We start from the raw sequence: 20,965 nt of genomic DNA on the forward strand, positions 1-20,965 counted from the left end.
TTATTCGAGTAAGTACAATGTAACCATCACCTTAAAATAAAGTGAAACCTAATTCTGTCCTAAAGATATAGGCTACAATATTACAAAAGATAATGTGTCATATAGGCTCTTGATTAGGCTCTTGATTAAAATTAATGTCATGTAATGTACCAAACGCATGTTGTATTCCTTATTTGCAAGTTGCTTTGGACAATGCAGAAATGTACTAATTGTTCAGTAACACTTTATTTCGATCGTCCATTCTACTGACTATAGGTAACTTTGCAACTACATGTCAACTAAGGGTGTATTCACACCAGGAAAGTCCGATAGTTCACTTGCTTTGGTCCGGACCAAATAATATATATATATATATATATTTTTTTGGTACGGTTTGCTTTCACACTGCTCTTTTTGCAAGTGAACCAAAATTTGTAAACAAAACCACACGTGTGCTAAGGTCGTCCATTCATTGGACAAGGATTCTGAAGTAGGGAAATCAGGAAGTGCAAAAAAGGCTTAACGTAAATGAACGCATCATCATCCTTGTATTGTAACTATCGTTACATTATATGAACTGAAAATGCTTTTTTTTTTGCATCTATGCGCTAGGGGTGGGCGGTATGACCAAAATTCTATTTCACGGTATGACTCATTTTATTTCACGGTAACGATATATTTCACGATATTGATATTTATATATGTAGTTATTCTCGAAAAATAGACAAAAAGGGCTTTGTATAATAAATAAACCCAAATACTTTAGAAATGAAAAGTACTTCACATTGTTTTCTTTTTCTCTTATTTGGTAAATTATTTATTTGATAAACTATTTAGATAGCTAAATATAAACAAAACACACTCATCAACTTTTAGATAAACTGCCCCCAACTGATTGATATTAAATACAACTCATAGGAGCAATTCAACTTTAAATAAAGTGTTTCTGAATCATTTTTCAATCTCATGGTATGCTTTACTTCATCAATCAGTTTATAATATCTGAATATTTTATATTGAACTATTCTATTCATGATAAATTAGTTACTTCCTTTTAATTTTGTAGGATAGTAATACTAGTTGTTTAAATGTGTTCCCCGGTACATTTTTGCCATGTCTGCTTAGGCTACACTGCGTTTTTAAGGGGCTTGTTTTGCTCTTTTTGTGATATCTGGCAACCCGTCACCCTGCGCTTTAATCAATAGAAGTTCAGAAGTGACTAGAAGGAGAGCAGCAGTTTGAAAACCGAACAGCAGGTACTGTTAGTGTTGACTAAGTAGCCTAGTTTAAATTATACACACCTTGTAACTGCGTCATTATTTGACCATAGCCCGGTGAACACCGCGCTCCCTCAGTGCGTGTGCACGCGCGCGTCTTCTGCATCAGTAAAATGCGATCGGTTAATTTGAGTGTCAAGTTGTAATCACGGATCGAATCAAAGGAAGATTTCATCAGCTGGTTCGGTGGCCAATTGTTTGGAGTTAGAAATATATAATTCACGATGCATATTTAGTAATTTTGCCTCAGATAGGCTACAGGATCACTTTAACAAGCAGGTTGTTCATTACCACGGGCGGCAAACTGTTTGCGTGTTTAAAAACTATACATAAGAGACGGAAAGATGCAGATAACTGTACATTATTTAAGGTTATTTCTATTCGTTACGATATTGATAACTGTTGTTGTCCAGCTTTCCCCGTTGCGAGCGTGCACTAATCTGTAGCCTGGGTGCTGCAATGCTCTAGTGACTGCTGCGCCTTTCCCCCCGAAAATATCACGTTAACAACAACAACAACCAATGTAATTCCTTTGTGGATCCTCTTGATCTGCTTTCTCCGTGTTTCTTTTTACAATTCTCAGTGTTTCAGTCTTACGCACGTTGCACGCGAGTTAACCACGCCCACTTATTTGCATTTCGCGGTATACACGGAATAAAAAAATCTGTTACGGTTGACATTTTCTACCGCGGTAACGATATATACCGTCATACCGCCCAGCCCTACTATGCGCGATTAGACTAAAGAGAACGCTCTGTATGTGAATGTCCTGATGCACACACTCATTCATTCATTCCATTCCAATGATGCACACACGATGCGCAGAAAGACGCGCAACAGATGTAATGTAGTAACGTTAGGCTACAACAGATCACTTTCCCATAGCGCAACTCCGACTACAGAAGCCTGTTAACGCAAAGGCGCAGTGCTTTCTTGCAATTGGGTCGGTTCATGTTCACACTGTAAACGAACCGTACCAGAGTTCATTTGGAACCGTACCGAGGCCACCTCTTCAGCTGGGTCTCGGTTTGGTTGTTTGGTCCGCACCCGAGTTCGATTGCTGTATTCACACCTGCCCAAAAGGTCCGCACCAAGGGGGGAAACAAACTAGAGTTCGATTCAATCGAACCAAACAAGGCAGGTGTGAATACACCCTAACTCTCAGTTTTAGTAAACTGTCTGCTTCATATCTTTATTTTGATGATCCTCAACATACATTCTACTGACTATAAGTTACTTTATATCTTTTAGAACTAACCTTATAGTATACTAAATAATACTGAGAATTAGTTGACATGTAGTTGGAAAGTTACTTATAGTTGTTTAAAGTTTAATGTTTAAAGTGGACCATCGAAATTGTGTAACCAACTGTTCTATATGCTAACTAAATATATACAATACTATATATTACTATCCCAGCCGAATACACGCCTTGCATTCGTGAGAAACCACATCCATTTGACCCCATTAGACACTTCTAATTTGGGAGGAAGTTGTTTGTTTCAGTCCGAACATTGTAAGCATAATTGTTCCCCTGGAGCAAAACTCTGTTCTAAACAACAAGAGTCATAAAACCTGTTTTGACATGTTCTTCCATGGACTTGAACCTCAGGTTTAACTTGGACTCGGTTGCAGATGTGCTGATGGTCTCTGTCACCTACTGTCTCTAGCACCCTTAGGCTCATACAAGCCTCCAAGTACATACAGTGTCCCTACATTACATGATTCTCAGACAGCCTCTGTCTATGAAAACAGATAAATACATATACTGTGTAAGTAAATAAATAGGGGAAGCGCAATGTTGCGTAAATCACCAAATTGTCATACTTGAGTAAATGTAAAAATGCCTTCATGGAAAGTGGAGTAAAAGTTAAAGGTCCTTATCCGGAATATAAATAAAAGTAATTGATTTAAAATATACTTAAGTATCAAAAGTATTGCGTACAGCCTCAGGAAGAGGCTACAACATTATAGATGGACTGCATAAATGACACAAAAACAGTACTTTGTTATTGCTCATCACAAAGAACCTGATCTTTGGAAACATCAATCCTGAAACACAACATGTTTAAAGTTAGGCATCAAATCCACCTAAAGAAAGGGTTTGATGTTCTTAAACCACAATCTGCGCCACAAATGTGTGAATGGACTGTTACAAAATCGTTTTGAAGTGCAGTAGAGTTTGCTGAGAACTGTGGGCAGTTTCAGTATAGTTTTCTTTTTTGGCCTTGAGATGTTAGTTCAGTACTAGACGTTAGGTGGCCTTGAATTCTCATTTAAAACACAAGAAAAGAGAAAATGAGAAAACATAACCTAGCTCACTTCTACCAACCAGCGGATTACATGTAAACCTGAAACCTAACCAGCCTGCTAAATAGCCATTTAGTTAGTAGTACCCTAACAACATGGTTCAAGCTGAAGTAAGCGAAACCGCAAAATGGAAAACCTGCTAAAAAGCAAAGTGACCAAGAACCTTTAGATTTCATTTTGTTTTTCTGCAGTTTGAAAGAGCTTGCCCAATCAAACTTTCCAGAAAAGTTCCAGCTGGGAAACACGCTTAAACTACCACCAGTCCGTGGCGATTACGTATAGTGGGGCTCTTTGACGTGGACATTTTCTGCGGTTCATTTCTATTGTTCAATCCGTCGAGGACAGACTCGACTAAAAACATGAACACCCTGGAGATCAAATGCATTTCAAAATTATTTTTATCCCAAGGGAAGAGTGTATCTCTTATGTGCAAACCAGCTAAGGACATCCTAACATTGCACAAAGCAATTTCTGATGGCTCAATGTGGTAAGGGCTTCATCCATCTGCCTAAAGCAGGGTTGTCCAATCCTGCTCCTGGATGGCCACAGGCCACAGAGCGGTGTGTTGGATCAGGTTGGCGCTAAACTCTGCAGGACGTTGGTTCTCCAGGAGCAGGACAGGACATCCCTGATCTACAGCATTGCTACAGCAAAAGCCTCTTTGCAACACTTGGTGGCGGCACTCCACAGGAGAATGGAGTTGGTTAGTCTGGTGGCACACCACGCCAAAAAGACGTAGGGATCCAAGGGAGGCAGTGGCCCCTCCCAAAGTTAAGAAGCCACATAAATAAAGCATGGTTGGCAGTTGGCACGCACAAATCTGTAATATCCGGGTCTGTTGAGCCAGTCCTACATGGGCAACGGAAAGCTCTGGACGTCCTACACAACTGTTTGAGTCAAATTCTTCGTTGTTACATCCTCAGGTTCTCTTCATGTCATTCTGACTTATCGTATTGATGCCATCAGAAAACTAATGGAGTCACCATTTGTTTGTCTTGTATTAATGTGGAAGGAAATAGCTCTCAGTACTTTCAGTACTTCCTCTAGTTTTATTCAGCTGTGGTAGCATGGAGATTGGAGTACACTCAGCTAAAAGTTCATTATGTAACTATATTTAAAAACAATGTCATCAACTTATTTTGGAACCCAGAGAAACGAAACACTTTTGACTTACATTGACTGATCGCACTTCTATGGTAACCAGTAACAATCAGTGACACAGACGAAAGCACGTAACCAAATAAAGGAAACACAAATGCAAAAACGTAGAGCATTATAATATACACAATCCATACATTCAATTATCTGATGCAGAGTTACTGTGTTTACATTTCATCTCGGTTTGAAATAATCAAATCCAAATCCAATCAAAACTGTTAATATTTGAATTGCATTGCATGAGTTTCAATGAGTACATCAAATGAGTTGTAGGCCATTACACAGGGACATAGCATGACAATTAAACCAAATGTAAAAATCACCCTAAAATATGCTTTTCAACAAACAGACAAGAAATCAAAATTCAAAATGCATCACCAATCGGAATCAATTCCATAGATGCAGACAGATTTGCTATAGTCTAATCGTTCAGACTGATTTGTATAGGATTGACTCGAAAATAACATGTGTCCGCCATAATGTGAGTCACTGTCAAAACCAACAAACCTTAACATGGACGATTGTAATAAAACCATAAAAGATTCAAAACAAACAAACTTAACGCACTCAGATATTTTCAATTATTCAAACTAATTTCACAAATACTGTAAACACCTAATAAGGTCCTTCATATCTTCTTCGAAATAGCAGTTGTATTTGGAAATGTTGACATGGAAGCCCTGTACTGTGTATAGTGAGATAGCACACCAATTCAAGCATACAATCCTCCAGTTCTTCAGAAAGCCCAGATAATGGAATCTACATTTGGATCTTCATGGTTCAATCATTTTTAGATCTGAACATGGGAATTGTTTGGTGAATGCAATCAACCTAGAAGTTGATTTAGCTGTGTATGGTGGCATTATCTCCCTGAATTAAGGGAATGTCATGGCAGAACAGTGTTTAAACCTGGATAGGAAGCATCTGGTCCTGGAAGCTATAAAACCTTGCAAAACAATCATCAGACCGAATGACTCCCACAAGATGGCTGCCTAAATCATTATGAAACACAATGATTAACATTTGGAAATTTCACTTGGATGAAGGAAATGGGATAAATGATTATTTCGAATTTTTCCCATCACTCAGGGGTAATTGTTTTGCGCTCCTTTTTTTTTTAAGCTATAGTGGTTTCCAAATGACTACTCCCTGACATAAAAGTGCTCAGTTTTTGCTCAGAGTAGGTCACGGGGGTTCGATTTTGTGGTAAGTTTTGAGGTTATACTTTTGCGGAATTCATAACCAATCCTGTAAAGTATCCATCTGTCTCCATTAAAGAAATAGTTCATCTAGAATTGAAAAGTCTGTCTTCATTTATTCAAAACCCATATGACTATATGAAACGACTCTTAATGAAACGAAAAGGAAAATAGAAATGCCCTGACTACTCTTAAAAAGCTAAATGAAAGTGGAATGGATGTTTAGTCTTATTTTATAATATTATAGTTTCGATAGTAATAATAATATTATTTTTTGATTAGCTTTTGTCTTATTCTGAGTTTAATTTGTGTTTTTTCTTGTGCTTTTGTCATTAGTATTACTATTTAGGTTTAATTTATTTTTGTTTAATTTTAGTTTTAGGAATAGTTTGTTTTAGTAAACAATAATAACCCTGGGATGGATATAGGGGCTTTCAAGCTCCAAAAATGACAAAAAGCAGCATAAAAGTATCATAAAATAAGTCTATATGACTGTATTCCAAGTCGTATAATAATGGATTTGCACGAGGAACATACCAAATATGAGATGGTCAAGATCCAATACACCAGGTTTGACGTCAACCACACATCAATGGTTGTCAGCCGTCATAATTTACAAACCTGGAGTCATCAATACATGTTAACCATTACAGAGGAGCAGCGTGAACTTTCTTCAGAATCTCTCCTTTTGGGTTAAATGGAATAGTCTTGTATAGACTATATGCCAAGTGAGACACACATTTTAATACAAACAAATAACTTGCAACTTATTAAACTAGTTTTACTGATTAGTCTTTGACTCTAAGAAAATAACAGGTTATATTTTCTAAAGAAGGTAGATTTTTAATATTAAGATTATTACGTTATTAAGACCATTACTTTTTTTCTCTTTTTTGCATAAGGAAATTACTTTCATAATTATTTCAATTTTCTTATATACAAAAGGCTTTTATGCCATTATTTTCATAAAAATTAAGTAGGCCATTCCCCGCCGCCTCTCATAATTCTCTACCACAGTGGGGGAAAAAATCGTATTTTCATTACTATGATGCAACTTAATATTACAGTAAATATAATTTTATTGTATTGATTTTATATATCATGTATTTTACTGCTTTTAATTCAAGCTGAGTTTTTTTTTACCATTGTATTACATAAATGTTTTACTTGAAAGTGGTTAAAATAAATTGTAAAAAAAAAAAAAAAAAAAAACATAACAGAGTTTGGGAGAAACATGAAGTAATTTTCATGAAAATGATGTACAATTGTAAAAACATTAACAAAAAACAAATCTCTCTCTCTCTCTCTTATATATACACATACAAAAGGCTTTTTAAAATATTTGTTTATATACTGTATAGGATACACCCCATTTATTTTTATTTATTTATTTGTGTATGCGTGTGCGTGTGCGTGTGCGTGTGTGTGTGTGTGCGTTACACCCAACAAGCAAGCAACTCATCACAAAGTTACAACAGCCTACCACAATACCTACAGTGAGCTTGTCTTTGAAGTTAACCAGACTAGACGCCATAAACTCCAGTAAGGACATAAAACAATCTAAAGATAACAGCTTGACACCAACACCACAACAAATCATTATCCTATGAAGATAATACACAGTTTAGAAATCAATAAACCTTATAGCTAAGCTAAACTGTTTTGACATCTGCAACATTCAAAGCAACAAACCACACATCTCAAAATATCACATATATCAAAATACTATATCTTATTTATACCACTGACTGGGTGGCCATTAAAATAGCACACAATACAACCATCAACAAGTCATGGGACCTCCCAGCCATGCCCATTTCGACCTATTTATTTAGAAAGCGCCATTGTACCTATAATTGAAGGCCACTGAACACATTTTGGAGTTTGATATCTCCCTTCAGCAGCTCTGACACACAGCAGGAAGGGCAGGAACCAGCACTGGCATCCCAGCTCCGATCGGCTCCACGGCTGCTCCCAGTCCTGACCTGGGAGGCCATGGAGTACCATGTGTGTTTTTTGAAAAGGGGAGGCTTTCCTGTCTCTGTCTAGCTTGCATCAGACCAAAAACCTTGGCACTACCCATTTTAAAAAAGCACAATGCAGAAAAAAAAAAAAAAAACCTTTATTTTTACTTTCATGCCGTATGAATTCTATTCTATAAACCCTTGTCGAATGTATTTAGTCGACACTAGGTTCAAACAAATACTACCAATCAAAAGTCAGATACACCTGACTGCACAATGTAAACCCGAATAAGTTGACAAAACTAAAAAAAAAAAAATGTAGGTAATCTGTTTCATCAAAATTGCATAAGCATAAAATAAAAAGGATTAGTTCATGTCAAAATCATTTACTCACCCTCAAGTTGTTTCAAACCTGTATGAATTAATTTCTTCTGCCGAACACAAAAGATGATATTTTGAAGAATGTCGTAACCAGTTGATGGACCCCATTGACTTCCATAGTATCTTTTTCCTACTGTGGAAGTCAATGGGGTCCATCAGCTGTCTGGTTACGACATTCTTCAAAATATCTTGTTTGTGTGTTCGGCAGAAGAAAGAAATTCATACAGGTTTGAAACAACTTGAGGGTGAGTAAATAATGACACAATTCTCATTTCGAAGTTAACTATTCCATTAAGTTTAAGAAAAGTTTAAGCAAGCAAGTATTTTAATTGCTCTTAACTTGAAATATTTGAGTAAGCCAATTCATTCATTCAACTTAAAATGATCATGTGATCTCAACTTAAATATTTTTAGTAGAGGAAACTAATTAGTTCAGTAAATGCTAAAATCCCAGCCCAGTTTCAGCTAAATTTAAGTTTGTCTAAATGAAAAGAAGTTCATAAAACAATTCAGATTACTTAAAATGTGTCAGTTTTATAAACTCAAAAGAAAAAGAAAGTTAAAAAAAAAAAACCTCATAAGTCAATTTGATTGAACTAATTTGTTTAATTTAAGTTTACCCTACTCAAACTAATGAAATATTTTGAGCGTTAGGGTTTACAGCCAGCAAGGTCAAATAGAAGATTTTACTTTGTTTTGGTCTAAACTTTATCCTTAAATTTCCATTTGCGTTATTTGATAGTTTTGATGAGGTTCCGTTCACTGTATGAATTGCCTAATAAATCAAATGTACAGTCATCAGGCAGCTTAACTGTGGTTTCATGTGTAATCTTACTACAACTAGTGTGGCCACATCATGACACAGGCTAATGAAATGAAAATAAATGAAGTCCTTGACATGATTTTCCGTTTGATCCTATACAGTCCACTCAGATCGGGACCAAACACACCTACTCATTAGACATTAATTACCGCATCAGAAGACTTTAACGTGGTGATTGTCGTGTATTGACCTGCATGAGTCCTTTCTGGTTTGGAATACTTTATTCCAAGGCGTGTATTTTGGGTGCCGGCCAGAAGGGCCAGGAATGTTTGACTGCTATCAATCTGAATTTACAACAAGCCAGGTTGTTACAACAGTACCTACACACAACACAGTATGAAACAATTCCCCTTTTGTTAGGTACATGTTATCATCTTCTTGTGAGTTTAGTCTATGTGGAAGTGAGGGGGAGGTATTAGTGTAAATTAGGGCAAACACTGAAGTCTGACACCTTTTGGGAACAGGGTGGCACCAATGCATACCCCCTAAAAAGCGGTCTTAAAAAAAAAACTCACAAAAGGTCTAATTTATATCTTCTAATTTATGGATCACTAAACTAATATGATGGAGGATGCATTAATTAGAGGGTAAAATATATTCAGTTCCTCAGCCTCTTCTGCCAGACACTGCCACGCGTTACTGTTTCTGAGATCCGAAATTTGCATTATTTGCTGCACATGCATAGCCTACTTAATATACGGGGAAAAACAAATCTCATGAATCATTTTTATATATTAAACCGTAATTGACATTAAATACTTACTTGCAGTAGTGACAGTGAACTCCAACAAAGTTATTCCAAAACTGAAAAGTATCTCCTCCAAAAAAGTACTAAAAGCTCGCGTCTGGTTAAGAGAGAGGGCTGGATTGTTGCTCAGCGCTGTTTAGTCCACGGCTGTTTGTGAATATTCATTTTATTCCCTCGCAGTCGCGCGCATACGGCATGTGAGCTGGGATAATTCACCTCTGTCCCGTTACTCGGAGAACAACTGCAGCACTGAGACTCAGCAGCAACACTCTCACAGGGAGGAGAGAGAAGAGATGTGAGAGTGACGTCACGCACACACACACACGCACAAATGCAAACACTCACCGTTGGCGCGCTGCGTATAATTGAAAACACATTGTCAGCTCACTCAGTAAACTTTATAAGCTGTGAGTGAACTACCTTTCTTACAGTGTATGTGCTTGTGATTCATGATGATAACTTTTTAAATGATGATTATATAGTCTGTTGTTGATTCTGGGGAGGATTATGTCATATATTTGACCTTTGTCCTGACTTATTCCTCACTTACCTAGAAAGAAAACACTTACCGCTTTTTGTTTGAACAAACTTTTAATAAGATTTGGTAGGTTTTAAAATATGAAAATGATTTAAACTGACTTTATGCACCACACAAATTACCTTGATGCCAACTGGTCAAAAGTGTCTAGACACACACACACATACACACTGGCTAGAAATATTGTAGCCTATAACATGCATGATTTACTCCACAGTAAAAAAATATGTTACATAAACCAAAATTGTCTTTTGAGATAATGCATAATGCACATTAATGAATACATGATTCCTTCATGTGATTACGATTTTAAATTATTTAACTTTAGGCTGTTTGGCTGTACACACGTTTACCAAATGCAGAATATCAAATCAGCTGAACATTTGAATAATTATTCACTGATAATCTTGACCTCCACCCTAAATCTCATTAGCACATTTTAATGAGAGAAGTAGCATTGTCTGACTTACTGTATGAATCACTATTTTGGTTTGTATTTTTACACTTTCTTTATTTCTTTGTTCATCAACACACATTGAGCACTTCCACAAAAACGTGATGCTAAAAGAAATCGCTGATAAAAAAAACAAAAGTGAAAAGCAGAAGGAAAGGCAAATTCACACTCCTATAATTGAAAGTTTTCAGAGGGCAAAACATCTACAAAACTGCAGCACAGGTTTGCTTTAAGCCACACATGTTTATCATCTCTCAAAAGAAGAAAAACTAAAATATCTGAACAAAATGCAAGTATTGGGCACTTGTGATCCATATACAGCACCTGCTACAGTATTTCAATCTAATCTAAAATGCCAACCCTTACGAAAAAGAAGTCTAGAAATAATGCTCAAATATGTTTTTAAGTATAGGCCTACTTAATGTAGTAAGTATACTAATATCAATGCAGTAGTAAACTTGTAAGTGTTCCATTTAACTCTTTCCTTTTTCCTTTTCGCATCCTTTAAAAAAAAAAAAACTTAAATATGGGTAAGTTAAAAAAAAGCAACATTTTCAGCAAAAAAAAAAAAGCTGAGAAAAACGCATTTTTGTCAAAGACTACATCCAGATCGGATTCAGAAAGATGATCAGAACACAGATGTAGATCGAGTCCATCAACACCCCCAAAACTTCCCTTATTTTTGGTTCACTTTTAGCAGTGTGTGTTGTTTTCTTATTTTGCAATGGTCAGTTTTTATCTTTTTTTATCATCAAGTCGTTTCCTCATTCTTTAATGTTTGGCATTTTTTTATTTATATGCGGTTTAATATTTTGATGATCGCGTTATTTTACATTTGTTTAAGCAACCACTTGTTTCTGCATCTTCTTCACCTATGTTTTGATCCGGAGATCCAGTACTCTTTTCTTAGAAGATGTGTAATATCGCCCCCTACCGTATAACAGTGAAAACATGGATCACTGAAAAATTCCATCAATGGCGGGGAAAGAGTAAAAGTAGATTTGAAGTAAAATCCTTTGTACACTACCAGTGGACTAACCTATACACACAAATTTAGTTACTTAGAATTAGGAACATATCTGTTTGCCTTTGCTCCAAATTTTGGTCCAACATGTTTCCATGAGAGCCCTTCACATGAATATGGATACATTCTACAGTGTAATCAGTTGTTTGATTGAAACTGATGTTAAATTTCTTCTAGAGTTTGCACAACAGTACCAAGAAGCAACATCTGACTTACAGCTGGGTTTAACAAGCTTTTCTTCTTTTTATAAACTGTTCAGCTTCAAGCCAATAGCACTAATGTTTCTTCCTGCAGTAAACATTGCTAGATTGTCTGTTCAGTGCATTCATAACATGAACATGTCAAATGTCCTTGGAGTGGCCTGCACTGCCCACTGTAAGATATCAACATTCTATTGTGAAACAAGTAATTAACCCGTTAATTCACTGTAAACAAACAAACAAACAAACAAACAATCTTTTTCCTGTAAAATACCTGTGATGATCCCAGCCTGTGTTCCCTGGTCTTGTGTGGACTTTTATGTTATTTCCTGTTCTGCGCCATGTTTTGTAGTCCTTTGTAGTTTTACTTGTTGATTAGTTCTTTCAGTGTTCCCAGGTGTGTATTGTTTTGCCAATTATCCCTTGTCTATTTAAACCCCAGTGTTTCTTGTATTACTTGTCAAGTTTTCTCCTTCATGGGTGGCTGTATGTTTGATCATTTGGTTCTCTGGTTCTCTGGTTCTCTGGTTCTCTGGTTCTCTGGTTCTCTGGTTCTCTGGTTCTCTGGTTCTCTGGTTCTCTGGTTCTCTGGTTCTCTGGTTCTCTGGTTCTCTGGTTCTCTGGTTCTCTGAACTCACTGTGTATGGATCCAGCTCTCCCTTGTTTTTGATTTCGCCTGTTTGTAATCACCATTAGGCTACAATCCAAAAAATCCTTGAATAAAATACATGTATTTGAGAAGCAAAATTCTAAAGGGTTATTTTCAGAATAAATGTTTAATTTGGTTTATATTTCCTATCTTATTGCTTATTATTATTATTATTTTTTTACTTTAAACTTTGTAAGCAGTAAACATGTCCTAAGGATTTTTAGATTCCAAATCTTTTATTAAAAACCCTTTCAGATTAGTATTATTTTCCCTGAGGAGTTTAGAGTTTTTTTTCTTCACACAGCCTTTCTAAAAGTGATTGCAAAACTACAAATAGGAATGTCTGTAATTGCATTATTTATTTACTTAACAGTATTTCTACCATCAAATGCCAAACTTAAATTTAGCATTCATGTTGCTCTGCATTGGTGCACCATCATTAGGAATTGTTCAAGAACTGTACTCATCCTATATGAACAAAAAAAAAGACAACAAAAAAAGAATTCAATCACTAAGGTAAAAAGACAGCATTATTATATTAGCATAACAGCACCAGCATGACACTGAAATCACATCCACATTTTCCTCATTCTTCCAGGCATGTCATAACTCAACTTGCTTCTTTCTCCATATTTTTCCGGGGGAATAGGGACATTTCTAAACATGCATTTCTAAACATGTAGGCCAGGCGAGTTGACAGGAGACCCGGTGTCTCTTGTTCCTGCCATAACAAGCCGGCCAAACAGTTAGAACAAGAGTTCAGGACATGAGGGTGAGAGAGTGAGAGGAAACAGGAGGTCATATAGTGGAGGGGTTGGCGACCTTCCGGACTGCTGTCAGAGACCGATTAAATAAACTGGAGATAGAGGCAATGAGCTTTGGTGTCTTAGTAGTTTCCTAGCAAATGACAGAGGACCTTTACTGAAGGCATATTTGATTGAAAACCATTTTACTGGCATCTGTAGTAAACACACTTTAGCTATGAACTGGGTCAAACAAGGACTAATGAGTCGACTCCCACATCTATGCTGTAATAAGTTTGTCAAGCTACAAGAAGTGACACTTACATCTTGCTAGCAAAACACAACAGGTCACAGTCAAGACATACTGTCCATAAAACACTCACAGTCTCTGCAGAATAGATCTCCTAGAATCACTCAGTAAGTGCGGTTACATGCACTTCGTAAATTCCCACCCTGTTCCTGTAGCCACCCAAATCTACCCATTTCTGAGCTCTTCCTAATCAAACACACCCAAAACAACTCATCAGCTCATTCTGGAGACCAAAAATGGATGGGTCAGATGAGGGAGACATCCAAATTGTGTACTGGTGGAAAAACTGTCCAAGAAGACTCTACTACGGATTTCTACCCAAAGGTCTATGCTTCATAAAAATTGGGCATTTGGTGAGAACCTAACAAGGACCAGAACTGGCTAATTTACATGGACAAGATTAATTGCCATTGATTTCTATGAGCGGCGTCTGTCCGCATCACCCAGCTAAGGCCCCGTTTACACGAGAACGATTCCGGGTGAAAATGTAAAAATATTTTATCGGATGTGCCTTTCGTTTACACGGTAACGGTGTTTTGGGGGCTTAAAAACGCAAAAAAGTGAAACCACCCTCCAGAGTGGAAATCTTAAAAACGCTCCACCGTCGCGTTCCCGTCTAAACGGTAAAAACGCAAATCTGCTCACGGTGGCTCTCGTTGCGTACGCGTTTACGTCACATGCATGCGCCAGTACAGGAAAATAACAACCAACATGTCAGATTATTTCCATACGCCGGACCTTCAAGTTGCCCTAGCAGCTCTGAAAAACATACAAGAGTCTTTTCAGCAGTTGTACAAAATATTCTAAGATATTGGTGTTGTTGTGTGGCAGTGCTTCACATTGCCACCTAGCCGCCTGGAGTGCATACTACATCGAATTTCACACACTTTTGCGTCACCATATGCACGCGGATTTCCCAACCATAACGCTCGTCTAAACGCAGAATAAAAAGTGATAACGCAACGCCACTTTTGCGTTTTATCTTCAGATCGTTTCCGTGTAAACATAGCCTAAGTCTCCGGAGCCTGTTTAAAATCCTGCCACGCCACAGAGCGCCACTGTCATAGTTATGTTCAGTTTCACTATATTGCTTAGTTTCTTAGTCTTCGTTTTCTTTGTCACCATTTGTCTGACTTTTGGTCATTAATCTGTTCATGGTTTTTCCATTAGTCTACACCTGTTCTGTTGCTGATCTTCCCTCTGTGTATTTAAGCCTTCACTTCTTCTCTGTTCTTCATCTTGTGTTAATGTTATGTTTGTTCTTGTGTTATGCTATTGCTCTGTGTTTATTATAGTTTGTTCATTCAGCATCACACATATTTCTTGGATTATCAATACACTGCATCCCTTGACAGAACACAACCATTAAAAATCCCTGCTGTCCATCTCCTCCTGCTGGATCCCTCCAGGATTACAAGAGGGACTTTCTTGATGGTGTGCCTCACCCACTACCCCGACAACTCGTTATGTTTTTTTCACCAGCCTCAATGAACGGTTGAAGGCACACCTGCCTGTGGATGGTCCTTGAGGGAGCTTCTCCGAGTATGTGGGTGCTGGTTTGAAATGACTCACCTTTTACCCTCTGCCTCGCCAATGAGGACATCACCAGCCCCACTTCAGACTGAGAGCCCAGCCAGCCGTCAGCCATGCCAGCTGCGGATCAGCCAGAGTCCACTGCTGACTCGGAGCCCGAGCACACCACAAAGATCAAGTCAGAGTGGTCTCCAGAGGCTGTTTTTGTACTGGAGCCCAAGCCTAATATGGAGTCTGTCTAGGTGTGTGAGCCGGCAACAGTGTCCATCATCGAGGGCATATTGTTGGAGATCGTCAAAATGGATTGGATCCCTTCCCATACTCCTGCTGCAGAGGCACATAAACTGAGCTTGGTAGCTGAGGAATTGTTGTATGATGATCTGGATGAGGTGGTTTCTTCTATGCTACAGGCTTTAGGTCAGTCTCCTGCTCCTCCCAGCCCTTCTCTGGTCCCTCCTGTGTCTACCCTGACTTTACTAACCTTCATCTCCTCCCTGGCCGTCGTATCCTCTGTGTCTTCCTGTGACGCAGTCTCGTTGGTACCCCCCAGCCTGCGAGGGGTGATGGGGGTATGTGGCGAGTAGGACGAGGGCGTGGGCTGTGAGAGAGCGGCGCGAGGCTGGTGGTGTGATTAATGATGAGCGACACCTACGCAACGCACCGGTCTCGTATCTCTCACGGAGGAGTGGAGGCATAAATCAGGAGAGATGACGGTGAAGAGCGAGAGAGGAACAGGCCTGATTTTATGTGAGGTTTTGTTTCTGTTTTGTGTGGCCAGCAGTCGTCCGCGAGGGGCTGTTGGCATATAGTATTATTTTTGTACTTGTTTATTTATTTATTAAAATCTTTGAATGTTCGCCGGTTCCCGCCTCCTTCTTGCCACCACAACGAACCTTGTTACAATGAGCTACTCTATTCTTTTACTTTTGCATGCACCAATATTTTAGATTCTATTGCACCTCTGAAGGCCAGATGTGTTAAACCAAAATTAGAATCATGGTTAAACGATTCCACTCGTGCTCTCCGTCGGTTGTGTAGATGTGCAGAGCGCAAGTGGAGGAAGGATAAGCTTCAAGTCTCTTATGATATTTTTAAGGGTCTGTTGTTAAATTATCAGGAAATGGTCAAAACTTTTTTTTAATTATCAGGAAATGAGCCAAATATTTTTCTGATCTTATTGAAAAGTATCGTGTTAATTCTAGAGTTGTATTTAGTACAATGAATGCTGCTTTGAATCCTCATGCCTCTGAAAATTTTCTTACATATTTTATGGACAAGATTGCTGGTATTAGATCTTCTATTCAGCCATCTGATCATGATCCATCAGTTCCTCCATCGACTTGCGCTGCTTTTTTTCACCAGTTTTAGCCTGTTTCCATTTCGACCCTGGTAGAGATTGTTAAACACTTGAAGCCTTCTATTAGTCCCCAAGATATTATTCCGACTCGTAGATTTTTAAACAGGAACACGAAAGCGTGAGCACATTACACCGATTTTGTCTTCACTCCAATGGTTTCCGATTCGTTTCTGTATAGAATATAAACTTGTATTGTTTGTCTTTAAATCCTTAAATGGTTTGGCACCAACATATCTTGATTCCTTAGTGAAACGTCATACATCTAACAGATCCCTGAGGTCTTCCGATCAGTCACTTCTAACGATTCCAAAATCAAGATTAAAACTTAGGGGTGACCGCGCCTTCTCAATCGTTGGCCCGAAAACTGTGTAATTTGTTATCCGTTCACATCAGATTGGCTCCGACTATTTCGAGTTTTAAATCATTGCTAAAAACTCATTTATTAATTCAGGCTTTTAATTCCTCTTGGTGTTGAGTCATATTTTTCTGTTGTTGTTTTATGTTTTTTTTGTGTTGTCTTTGTACCCTGTTGACCCTTCCTTTACAACTTAACCGTACCTTAATCTTACCCATACCACCGACCCTTCCCTATCCGTACCCGTATCCACCTCAATAGCAGCAATTGAAATACAACACTACAACACTTTTTTTTTTTCAAACATCAAACTTATCGACACTACTTTGTTGAAGTGAAGTTTTGCCTTTTTGGTGATTAGATTCACTGTTTTGGACTGCTGTGATGCAGAGCTTCTCATCTGGCGTGTGACCGTCTTTAAAGCCTGGTGGGGACAACATAATAGCAGTGATGCATTGTATGCTGTGGACCAGAATCCGATCCACAGCATATGATAACCAGCTAAAACAGGAAATGTTGGTTCTGTCTGTCAAAACGACCAGATTATCACTCTTTAACATTCCTTGCAGGATGTGAGATCTTCTACATGAGGGTTGTAAGGAACTGCTGAGTGCCTCTTTCTTTACATATGTTTGTTATTTAGTCAGTGAGGTCAGTAATCACATTTTCACTGCGTGTTAGCGATACCTCACCGTGGGTGTGTCCTGGGGGTCATGGCAGGATTGGTGAATCCCTTTGAAGCCAATTGCAACTCCAAATCCAACCATCTTGTCAGTTTACTCACAGATTCAAAGGAATTTCTGAGTTAATGCCTTCCATATAGGCACACATAAACTGGGGTGCTTCAATATTACCGTTCTAACGCTTTCCTCTCTCCGTAGGCGAAAAATCGAAGAGAGACGCTTGTTTGAAAAAACATAAAACAGGATCTTCAAAGACATCTGAGGTCTGGTCCGTATTACCCCAAGTATCTACATGGTTTTGATCAACCAGTCAATTCACAAGCTGAGCAAACAGGTGCTATGCAGCCAACTAATAAAATATCTTTTGCCAGTGTTGGTTTTGGGTAAAGCTACTGTTGCTTTTGAGCAAAGAGTACCGATAACATAATAAGTTATTATATTAATTACATAGTTATTATACATAGATTACCTTTGAAGCAACAGTAGCTATCAAATGGTGGAAAACATCCTTGAATAATGGCAGTTTTAACTTGGATCAGTAGGTAAGCATCTAGCAATCCTCTAGCAACCACATAGCAATGCCCTGGCAACCGTCCAGAACATCCTAGTATTGTGGCAGTGAGTTTTGCATAGGCAATAAACACCCACATTTTACTGAGAATATCCATTACTCTAGTAATGTGTAATACCAAAATTCTGAACTTGAAAAAAAAAAAAAGTAATGTGAACTACTGATCACTTAATTATTGAGTTTGTTGCTTTGCCCTCTACCATCGCAAATGGAAAAGGATGGAAAAGTCATTATTTGAAACAAAAAAGCCCTGTTATTTAGAGGAAAACGTGGTGTAGTTGGACATAAGGAACCAATTAACCCCCCTCTCTACCCCCAACCCCCTACTCTACCTCTGTCTCGGCCGTCCTGGAGAGAGAGCAGAGGAACTTGTTGGCATTAGACATACCACCAGGCTATGAACATCTGCGTTTTTGTATTACAGCCTGATAACAACAACATATGAGCCTCTTTTGTTTTTTACATTATGATAGAGAAAACAATATTGGTCAATGACACAATGCAAATTTAGATTAAACTATTAACATTTTATAAAGACAATGGACAATGTACTCGTCTACTATGAACATTCATGTTTTTTTTTTGTGTGCAGCTTGAATTTTATTTATTTATTTATTATTTTATTTATTTATTTTTGCACTTCTATGTGGTGTTACCAAACTGACATCAATGCATGGAAAAACTCAAATTAAAAGCCTTAAAGGAGCTATATACACAAATTATTTGTATAAATTATTTGGAAAACAAAATTGTATTCACACATATATATATATATATATATATATATATATATATTAGGTATTAATATTTTGAATTAACTTTTATTTTTATATTTTCAATTTTCATTTTAATTAAAACAATTATTTGTTATTGTTATTATTATTATGTTTAGGTTTTGTCGTTGTTATTCTTTCTTATTCTAAATAGCTATAATTTATTTTTATTTTTATTTCAGTTTTAGTCATTTTAATAATTATTTTATTTCAGGTAGTTGACAAGGCAACATTTCTAATTATCAGTGAAAAGTATTTCAACTTTGTTATACTCTTTTATCTAATATTTACTTTTTATTTCAGCATTATTACAATCAATTAATTATTATTTCAGTTAAAAATAACTTATTAAAAATAGTTTTTTTTTTTTAGATTTTCTTCAGAATCATTCATCATCAAAAATGTTTTTGTTTTAAAGACGTTCATTAGAACGGTTTACCTGCGTTGTCAAACAGTGTAACACCCAACAACTTAATGATTATTATGACACATATTAAATTAATAATAATAAAAAAAACGTTATTTTATGTTTACACTACTTGAGATTTTCAAAGTCAGCAAAAAACAAACAAAAAAACAAGCATTTAGTTCACTGATTTAAAAAAATAATCATCTGATCAAGTAATTAGCATCAGTTTGACGGCCAGTATTCTGGATTTATCAGGAGAGTTCTTTCACAGATCTCCATTTCAAACACACACACACCTTCCTGTCCATTAACACAATCAAGGTCAGATCAAAGGAACATGAATAAGTCACAGTGACTTTTATACAAGCCAGTTTTGATATATATCATCTCCAAAGTTACAGATATGATTATACGTTCCATTAAAATGATTCTTCAGTCTCTTTAACAGCCTCTATAACACTTCATCTTTGTTATAATGTTTTCCTAATGCGAATAGTTGAAGAAGAATGTTAAAAGCCTTTGGATGGGAACTGGTGTTTTGTATAAAATCACGCTCTTAACCCTTAGACATGTGTTATACAGATGGTTTAACACAAAGCACACTCCTTATAAAGTTTATGAAAGAAAAAAAGAAGGGAGAAAAAGAAAAAGGGAGCTAAATGCCCATTTTGTGGCGTTCAATCCTAACAAGTTAAATTTCCTGACAGGAGGCTATCCAAAACACTTGCTGCGTCATATTTTGCTCTGGTTAAGTCTGTCAATTTCAGGCTGTACTAACAGCTTGTAGCACTTCATTGCTGTGTGTAGACCCACCCTAGTGTAAATGCATGTGGTTAGCCTCGTGTTTGCCTACATGCTAACATGCTCACAAGCTAACATCTGGACTCGCAAAGCCAGATTTTGACTTTCGGCTTAAAGTCAGGGACACATTGTGAATTCTCAAATTATTGATATGGTATTGTGTTTGGTACCAGTAATGTGGAATATTCACTCACCTAAAGGATTATTAGGAACACCTGTTCAATTTCTCATTAATGCAATTCTCTAATCAACCAATCACATGGCAGTTGCTTCAATGCATTTAGGGGTGTGGTCCTGGTCAAGACAATCTCCTGAACTCCAAACTGAATGTCAGAATGGGAAAGAAAGGTGATTTAAGCAATTTTGAGCGTGGCATGGTTATTGGTACCAGAAAGGCCGGTCTGAGTATTTCACAATCTGCTCAGTTACTGCGATTTTCATGCACAACCATTTCTAGGGTTTACAAAGAATGGTGTGAAAAGGGAAAAACATCCAGTATGCGGCAGTCCTGTGGGCGAAAATGCCTTGCTGATGCTAGAGGTCAGAGGAGAATGGGCCGACTGATTCAAGCTGATAGAAGAGCAACTTTGACTGAAATAACCACTCGTTACAACCGAGGTATGCAGCAAAGCATTTGTGAAGCCACAACACGCACAACCTTGAGGCGGATGGGCTACAACAGCAGAAGACCCCACCGGGTACCACTCATCTCCACTACAAATAGGA

General features: G+C 37.5%; 1 protein-coding gene across 2 annotated transcripts in view; it reads right to left on the reverse strand.

The window, feature by feature from the left end:
- lpar1 (lysophosphatidic acid receptor 1) overlaps positions 1 to 20,965 on the reverse strand; it is an 81,393-nt gene that overhangs the window by 12,641 nt on the left and 47,787 nt on the right. The window contains exon 1 of one of the 2 annotated variants that reach the window (XM_056252039.1): positions 9,855 to 10,104. The exons of the other annotated variant lie outside the window; for it this stretch is intronic. The gene's annotated coding sequence lies outside the window, so the exon portion shown is untranslated. Of the gene's footprint in view, positions 1 to 9,854; positions 10,105 to 20,965 lie in introns of those variants that run through there. 2 annotated transcript variants of the gene reach the window in all.

Source organism: Rhinichthys klamathensis, unplaced genomic scaffold, assembly GCF_029890125.1.
Source record: "Rhinichthys klamathensis goyatoka isolate OS25496 unplaced genomic scaffold, OSU_Roscu_1.1 h1tg000091l_1, whole genome shotgun sequence".
In the NCBI taxonomy this organism is placed as follows: Eukaryota; Metazoa; Chordata; class Actinopteri; order Cypriniformes; family Leuciscidae; genus Rhinichthys; species Rhinichthys klamathensis.